The sequence below is a fragment of the Eupeodes corollae genome, chromosome 1 (genome assembly GCF_945859685.1).
Source record: "Eupeodes corollae chromosome 1, idEupCoro1.1, whole genome shotgun sequence".
Lineage (NCBI taxonomy): Eukaryota > Metazoa > Arthropoda > Insecta > Diptera > Syrphidae > Eupeodes > Eupeodes corollae.
The window spans coordinates 201,399,549-201,409,030 of NC_079147.1; the positions used below are offsets into that span (position 1 = coordinate 201,399,549).

The 9,482-nt window shown below is 31.4% G+C and overlaps 1 long non-coding RNA gene across 1 annotated transcript in view; it reads left to right on the forward strand.

Moving 5' to 3' along the window:
- LOC129941338 (uncharacterized) overlaps nt 1-8,749 on the forward strand; it is a 29,419-nt gene extending 20,670 nt beyond the window's left edge. Inside the window, exons 2-3 of the long non-coding RNA XR_008780850.1 lie at nt 7,960-8,162; nt 8,598-8,749. This is a non-coding gene — a long non-coding RNA (uncharacterized LOC129941338). The remainder of the gene's footprint in view (nt 1-7,959; nt 8,163-8,597) is intronic.
- Nucleotides 8,750-9,482: the final 733 nt, after the last annotated feature.

Consider the following 9,482-nt stretch of genomic DNA (forward strand, 5'->3'; position numbering starts at 1 on the left):
ACTGTAATATTTTATACAAAAAGCAATTGACATTAATCACTTATTTGAATGTTTTATGTGAGGTAAGGCATCCGACATATGGGGTGCCGAAAGACGTTTAACTTTTTTGTCAATTTTCTTCTAATAATTATCAATTTTGTTTAAACTTTTCAATGACATGAATTCAAATATTAAAAAACTTAAAAATATAAAATAAAATAGTGTGACACATAGTCCTTTTGATATTTTAGAGGCCAATTTTAATACGATTAGAGAGATCATCAAACAAGCTGCTTCCCTAAGGTTACATTCATGTGCTAAGCATTTCCAGGTAAATGATTGAAATACAAAAATAACCGAACAATAAATACAACACACAGCAAATCATAGTTTAAAACTTCAGGCAAAGTGGAAACTGCGGACACTCTACAAAAAAACGTCTCTGAATATAAATTGTTCTAATTAAAGTGTAAATAGTTGGCCTGCTAAGGGAAGTGGGTTTCTGGACTATAGGTGTGTATGAAGTAAGAGTCTGTTATAAAAGCAGTTAAACGTTCTTGGTGAAGCTAATCTTTCTCGGGTAAGAGAGTTGTATATTTTTCGCCGTGAGCTATGTTAGTGGTGCTCTGTGGCGACTCACAGTATATAAAGCTGCAGGATACTGCTTTGGCTATACAACTGAGGAAGTTGTATGCCACTTCAAACGGCCTGCATAGCACCAATGAGCTCCTGTAACAAGTAAGAGAATGTAGCTCTTCTTTTGATTTTACGTCTGCTATAATAAACTAAAAACTGTATAAGTTACAAATGTGAACCTTTTTAAGGAAGAAGCACACTGTGCATTGTGCAATCCTTTGGGAAGTTTTCATTGCTGGCGCTCCGTTTATTAATTGTCCTGGTATTGTTTGCCTGTGTTGTTAAATTGTTCACAGCTACATATACATTCTTTGACTAATTAACTGAATGACTTTATTCACTTAATATAAAAAATGAGATTGTTTTTTTTTCATTCTTTCCTCTTTTTTAATGTTTCTGTTGTTTTTCTTCCATTTTGTGTGGATAGGATACACGGTTCTGGAGCAGGGATGTTCGCAAAAAAAGGAAGAAGCCCGGACACTACGCTTTGCTAAGTGTCTTTGTGAAACTGTCAAGCTGATTAGAAGATGGAAATAGGTGTCGTGCCGGATGACTTGATATATGCATCCAGGCCAATTGGTAATTTAAAATATTTTTCAGTTTTTTTAAATTTATTTATTTTATTTTTATTTGATATGTGAGGTGTAAATAAGTAAATTCTTATTGGGGGGAACAAAAATATTTTTTAATTGAAACAAGTGGCTTAAACAAACCAAAATTGAATAAGAATCTATTAATTACTAGAATGGGATATCTTTACTGGTTCTTGAGATATTGACGACTAATGTTGTATTCCGAATTAAGTCCTTGACATAGATTCTATAGGTACTTTGAAACAGCGAGTAATGATAAAATATTCAATTGACAAATCGAATCGGTTACAAAAATTTCCTATGGGAAGTTTAAAGTTCTCGGTGACTACCTAACCTATCAATCTATTTTAGGGTTCATAGTTATTTAAAGAGACTTATAAAAACATCTAATTCAATTTTTTTATTTTTGTCTACTTACAGGAAGAGGATTTATCGAGACTCCTATGTGAGAATGCAAGTACAGCTTGAAAACATGCCAATGCGAAGAGAATTGCCATACATTTTAGTACTCATAAGCATTTTTGGAATGAGGGATGAGTACAAGAAAGTGTGAAATTTGATGTAACAAAGTATTATTAATAAAAAGCTATTCTTAATATAAAAATAAAATGATCTTTGCTAGTAATTTGTTTGTAAAATTGCTCTAGTTATTCTAGGTAAGACTTATTTGAGCTCAAAGTTTGAAAAACTTTGGACTTTTGCAATCTACTATGTACTAAATTAAGTAAAAATATTTATTGAAAAGGTTCAGAGAAGCATTTATATACGATTTTTTTTTTAATATAAGCGCACAGTCAAGGGGATAATACTACAGTTATTATGTAGACACAGTGTGAGCACTAGGAAAGGGAGAGAGGAGTTGAAACGAGGTGTCGGTGCACATTGGTTTTGAATTCCTGAATATTGCAATGGCTGGGGAAGGCATTCCACATTCGCGTAGTACGGCTAAAGAACTAATACTTGAAGTTGGGGTCGAGGGTATATTCATGAGCATTCCTAAAAGTGCGAGTAGTACGGTTGAACTGTTTAAGGGGAGGAATGCAACTGACTATTTCATGAGAGCATAAACCATTAAAATAATGGTAAAAGAGGGTGAGACAAGACACATTACGACCATGTTCAAGCGCAGTAAATGTTCTTATGATGGTAATATCACCAATCAATTTAAATGCTCTACGTTCAATGCTACCCAAGAAGCTTAATTAAGTTGCAGTAGCACCAGTCCAGATATGGGAGTTATACTCAAGCTTTGGACGTATATAAGCCTTGAGAAAAACTTCTTGGATTGCCTTAGAAGCTCAATCATCTTGTGGAATTTTTGGCGACATCACGAATGTGAACGTTCCACAAAAGGTGGTTGGTGATACACATACCGAGAATATCGAGATGTTCAGTCTCCTGGATACAAGTGCCATCTATGGATAGTGGCAAGGGGCTATATCTCGTTAAAACGATACAAGACAGCATTGGGTTTTCATAGCATTAAATTTCAAGCAGTTTTTTATTCCCTATTGTACAAAGCTGTTAAGGTCGGAATTAAATTAGCTTATCCTATTTTGTCGGTGCAGTTCCACATCCGAAGAAGAGGGAAGGCTTGAATCTATCCAATACAACTTGTATTGAACGATTCAAAAGGTAATTACTAATCCAATGAAGGAGGGTTTCATGAAAACGATGTTGAAAAGATAATATGTATACAGAGTTGGAAAAAATAATATAAACAAGTGTCTTCATCAAATGTACAAAATATTTCAATTAAGTCTTCTGTCATTACTCATTAGTCTTTCTATATTTTAATCGTTCCTAATAATGCTCTCAAATGGCAAAATTGGTTTGTGAAATAACTTTTTGTTTTCACTTAACGGTAAAAAGTTCGAGGCCAAAGATGATTTCTTCTGGAAAAAATATTAGAAACAATCTATGTACTTTAACTGTTATTCTTTTAAACTTTACATTCACGTCAAAAGAAGAAACAATATAAAGAAATAGATAAACTTCTTCTCGTTAACTTCCCATAGGAAGTTATTGTAATGGGTCCGATTTGTCAAATTGAAAATGTTGACATTTCTCGACGTTTCAAGGTCAATATAGTCGAAATAAAAGATTTTTAGAAAGATGTCTGTGCGTGCGTGTGTACGTACGTTCGTACGTCCGTATGTCCGTACGTCCGTACGTCCATACGTCCGTACGTTCGCGACGATTTTTTCGTTGTCCATAGCTCAAGAACCAGAAGAGATATCAACTTCAAATAAATTTTGTTATACAGATAATAAGGCAGAAAGATGCAGAAAGGGCTCTCAAGAAAATTGCGTGGGTGGTTTTTTTACCATAGCAGTTTAAAAAAAAGGTGAAAATTTTGGTTAACCCTAAATCTCTTACGAACCAAAAACGTTAGAGACTTGAATTAAATTTTATATAATATATTGTAACGTGATCTCAAAGACGTATATTTTTTGAAAAAAATCTATCTAACGGTTTTTTTTATAAATCAAAAAAACTGAAAAAAAAAATTTGTCACCTCCAAAATTTAACGACTAAAATATAATTTCATCTCCAAAACAATTTTGAGCAACGGAGAAGAATGTTTTCGAAATCTGACAAAATTTTGAGAAAAATCGAATTGACAGTTTTTTTTATAAAAAATAAAAATTTAAAAAAAACATTACTCAAAGTTGGTAAAAATTGAATATCGATTCAAATATCTTTTCAAAAACTTGAAATTTAGGCTTAAAAATTATTTTATCTTATAACAAATATTGTTTTCAACATTCAATCAAATTTTGAAAAAAATCAAATTGACAGTTTTTTTACAAAAAATAAAAACCTAAAAAAAAATTAATAAAAGTTTGTAAAAATTGATTTTCGACTCAAATATCTTTTAAAAAGTTTTAGATATTGGCTTAAATTCACTTTTATCTTTCAAAAAATATTGTTGTCAACATGCAATAAAATTTTGAATAAAATCGAACTTACAGTTTTTTTACAAAAAATTAAAAACCGAAAAAAAATTATTAAAAGTTGGTAAAAATAGATTTTCGACTCAAATATCTTTTCAAAACTTTGAAATAATGGCTTCAAACTAATTTTATCTTATAAGAAATATTGTTTTCAACATTCGGTAAAATTTTGAGAAAAATCGAATTGACAGGTTTTTTTTACAAAAAATAAAAACCTAAAAAAAATGTTTAAAAGTTGGTAAAAATTGTCTTTTGACTCAAATATCTCTTCAAAAATTTTAAATATTGGCTTCAAACTAATTTTATCTTATAAGAAATATTATTTTTTATTTATTAAAATTGTCTTTTGACTCAAATATCTCTTCAAAAATTTTAAATATTGGCTTCAAACTATTTTTATCTTATAAGAAATATTATTTTCAACATTTATTAAAATTTTTAAAAAATTCAAATTGACAGTTTTTTTTACAAAAAATAAAACTCTAAAAAAAAACAATACTAAAACTTGGTAAAAATTTACTTTCGGTTCAAATAGCTTTTCAAAAATTAAAAATATTGGCTTCAAACTTATTTTATTTCACAGAAAATATTGTTTTTAATTTTCAGTAATTTTCATAAAGTTTTTTCATAAAAAATAAAATCTACAAAAAATAGTACGCAAATTTGGTAAAATTGATACGAGTACATGTAGACAAACTTTTAAGCAAGACAAATCGACAGACGGGATGGGAAGTTATCAGTGTGGGTCGCATCCCAGCCTCTTTTTTTTTTACATTATTGGTGGGAAAATGTAAGGCAAAAGAATTTCTTTCTTTAAGAGAACTCAAAATTGAATTATACGGATCAGTGACAGCTAAAACAATAAAAAAACAACTATTAAAAGCCGGTCTTCCGGGTAGAAGTCCACGAAATGTATTATTTTTTAACCAATCAAAACATGATATAGACATCCCTTTGAAAACAATTACACTGTTTTTATTGGAATAACGTTTTGTGGTCGAAATGAAACGAAGATCAACTTGTTTATTTGCGATTTAAAAATGTATGTGAGAAGGTCAAAAGACAAGAAGTTTAACTCAAAATACGCAAAGAAACAGTGGAGCACGGTGGTAGGAATATAATGATTTAATGGTACTTTCATCTGGTGAAGGTCCAATATTTTGGAACAAAGGTAAGATGTGCGATGTGGATTATGTCCACATCTTACATCAGCTACGCTTACATTAACTGAAGAGCAGGTGCTAATCAAATGGGAGTTCATGCAGGATAATGACCCGAAGCACTCCTCAAAATTGACTAACAAATACAAATAAATAAATAATAACCAAAACAAAATTAGTGCTATGGAATGGCCATCGCAATTCCCCGCCCTGCCCCTATGGGGCATCCTAAAGCGAAAGATCGGAGATTGTAAACCAAAAAGAAAGACGAGTTTTGGTTAAAACTACAAACCGTAGAGACATGTTTCGAATTAGTGAATTCGATGGGGCGAACAGTGGAGGCAGTTATTAATAGTAAGCGTGCCACTGCAAAATACTCAAAGAATTTTAAATACTTTTGCCGTTATGTTACTTTCTCCCTACAAAAAGAGAACCATTCTTACTTTGTTTATATTATTGTTTCCAGGAGGAAGCAATATAATAATCACAATTCAATTTTTTATCATTGTTTCCCAATATCATATTTAAAAAAAATTGTTGCAATTAAGCAATAAGTTGTTAAAAATCTATATGTTATGTGTAGTTTTTATTTTCCTGCTCTTCACAAAAACCTTTTTCTGTGTTAAAAAGAATGAACACGAAGCTTGATTCTATTGTTTTTTCCAACATTATAATTATGTACGTATTTATATGTTTATATGTATAAGATTAAAATGAAAACCATTTATTACAATCAAGAAAGTCGTTTTATGAAAACGACTATAGAAAAATTTTGGGCTTTCGCAGATAAAAACGGGAATTTATTGTAAACTCAAAATTCATAATTTCAACACTTGTCTTTAACCCTGCAGTCGTCGCGCACCAAAATGTTACACCAGTCGTAGCGTGGTTTACATATGTAATGCATTTAAAATTAGAATAAAAACAAAATGCTTTAATTTTTTCAAATTTATTTTGGCTTTAAAATATAATTACATGTTATATTAAGTAAACTTAACCAATTGTTCTATCTATTTAACTGTAAATACTAAAATAGACGAAAAATCCCCACCACTAGTTTCTTAGAAATACTCCATTTTGTATGAGTGGATTACAATAGTAATCCGCGCGACAACTGCAGGGTTAAGCTGACTTAGTGCTATGATTTTTTGGAGCTTCATTTAACGCTAAAATTCTTCGCAAAGTGGTGTATCGCACTATGCCTTACATGATTGATAATATTTGTGGAAATGTGTTAAATAGACGTTTGATAAAAGTTTTCTGTTATTCTATTTAACTATAAGCGAATAAAATAAAATGTTAAAAATGTTAAAAGACTTTCATTGCATAAAATATCTTTAAATTTAAAACAGTAAGCCCTGCACCCAGACTACAAAAAGTCCACTCCAAATATGGGTTTTGATCTAGGGCTAAAGAACCTTGACTAGATGAACATTATTTTAAATTATAAGAAATGTGTATATAATTTAAACTGGGATTTTTAAATGCAAAGAAACATTGCATACACAAATGCAAAAACACATCGCACTATTCAGATTCACAATGCCTCAAGTTGCACTCTCTATATTATTTGTACGCAAGATGTGATGATACGAAACATGCCGATTTGACATACATAAGTAAATTTTTTTCCTGCGTATGTTGTTTATTATCCTTTTTGGTGTGTCATATGGTCTTTAGGAACCAGACTCAAAGACTTAGTTTTGCTCTTCCTATTTCTTCGGTCAACTTGGTTGCCTAAAGATTGAAGAATTTTCGGTCAATTTTAATCCGATTGGAGAAATCCTCAAACAAGCTGTTTCCTTAAGGTTACAATTCTAGTATAATAATTCTGTCCTCAATTTTCTATTTCTAGAAAGACTTCCGAGTGCATCAGTGTGACTCTTCACTCTACATTCATGTGCTAAGCATTTCCAAGTAAATGATTGAAATACAAAAATAACCGAACAATAAATACAACACACAGCAAATCATAGTTTAAAACTTCAGGCAAAGTGGAAATTACGGACATTTTACAAAAAAAACGTCTCTGAATATAAATTGTTCTAATTAAAGTGTAAATAGTTGGCCTGCTAAGGGAAGTGGGTTTCTGGACTATAGGTGTGTATGAAGTAAGAGTCTGTTATAAAAGCAGTTAAACGTTCTTGGTGAAGCGAATCTTTCTCGGGTAAGAGAGTTGTATACTTTTCGCCGTGAGCTATGTTAGTGGTGCTCTGTGGCGACTCACAGTATATAAAGCTGCAGGATACTGCTTTGGCTATACAACTGAGGAAGTTGTATGCCACTTCAAACGGCCTGTAACAAGTAAGAGAATGTAGCTCTTCTTTTGATTTTACGTCTGCTATATATAATAAAAATAAAAACTGTATAAGTTACAAATGTGAACCTTTTTAAGGAAGAAGCACACTGTGCATTGTGCAATCCTTTTGAAAGTTTTCATTGCTGGCGCTCCGTTTATTAATTGTCCTGGTATTGTTTGCCTGTGTTGTTAAATTGTTCACAGCTACATATACATTCTTTGACTAATTAACTGAATGACTTTATTCACTTAATATAAAAAATGAGATTGTTTTTTTTTCAACCTTTCCTCTTTTTTAATGTTTCTGTTGTTTTACTTCCATTTTGTGTGGATAGGATATACGGTTCTGGAGCAGGGATGTTCGCAAAAAAAGGTAGAGACCCGGACACTTTTTTGACGACCGACCGATGACGTTTCACTGTCAGATGTTGATGTTCGCTGGGGTTTCAATGGCCTACATGAGTCGAAACACTACGCTATGCTAAGTGTCTTTGTGAAACTGTCGAGCTGATTAGAAGATGGAAATCCAGGCCAATTGGTAATTTAAAATATTTTTTTTATTTTTTTTTTAATTTATTTATTTTATTTTTATTTGATTTGTGAGGTGTAAATAAGTAAATTATAATTGGGGGTTTCAAAAATATTTTTTAATTGAAACTAGTGGCATAAATAAACCAAAATTGAATAAGAATCTATTAATTACTAGAATGGGATATCTTTACTGGTTCTTGAGATATAGAGATATAATATTGTATTCCGAATTAAGTCCTTTACATAGATTCTAAGGACTTTGAAACAGCGAGTAGTGTTAAAATATTCAATTGACAAATCAAATTGGTTACAAAAATGTCCTATGCGAAGTTAAAAGTTCTCGGTGACTACCTAACTTATCAATCTATTTTAGGGTTCATAGTTATTTAAAGAGACTTATAAAAACATCTAATTCAAATTTTTTATTTTTGTCTACTTACAGTAATAGGATTTATCGAGACTCCTATGTGAGAATGCAAGTACAGCTTGAAAACATGCCAATGTGAAGAGAATTGCCATACATTTTAGTACTCATAAGCATTTTTGGAATGAGGGATGAGTACAAAAAAGTGTGAAATTTGATGTAACAAAGTATTATTAATAAAAAGCTATTTTTAATATAAAAATAAAATAATCTTTGCTAATAATTTGTTTGTAAAATTGCTCTGATTCACAAATTTAATACATTTCAGCCCTCTAGTTAGTCTAGGTAAGAAATATTTGAGCTCAAAGTTTGAAAAACTTTGGACTTTTGCAATCTTCTATGTACTAAATTAAGTAAAAATATTTATTGAAAAAGTTCAGAGAAGCATTTATATACGATTTTTTTTAATATAAGCGCACAGTCAAGGGGATACTACTACAGTTATTATGTAGACACAGTGTGAGCTCTAGGAAAGGGAGAGAGGAGTTGAAAGGAGGTGTCGGTGCACATTGGTTTTGCATTCCTGAATATTGCAACGGCTGGGCAAGGCATTCCACATTCGCGTAGTACGGCTAAAGAACTAATACTTGAAGTTGGGGTCGAGGGTATTCCTAAAAGTGCGAGTAGTACGGTTGAACTGTTTAAGGGGAGGAATGCAACTGAATTTCTTTAGAGCATAAACCGTTAAAATAATGGTAAAAGAGGGTGAGATAGGACACATTTCGACGATTTTCAAGCGCAGTAAATGATCTTATGATGGTAATATCACCAATCAATTTAAATGCTCTACTTTTAATACTATCCAATAGGCTTAAGTAAGTTACAGGAGCACCAGTCCAGATATGGGAGTTATACTCAAGCTTTGGACGTATATAAGTCTTGAGAAAAACTTCTTGGATTGCC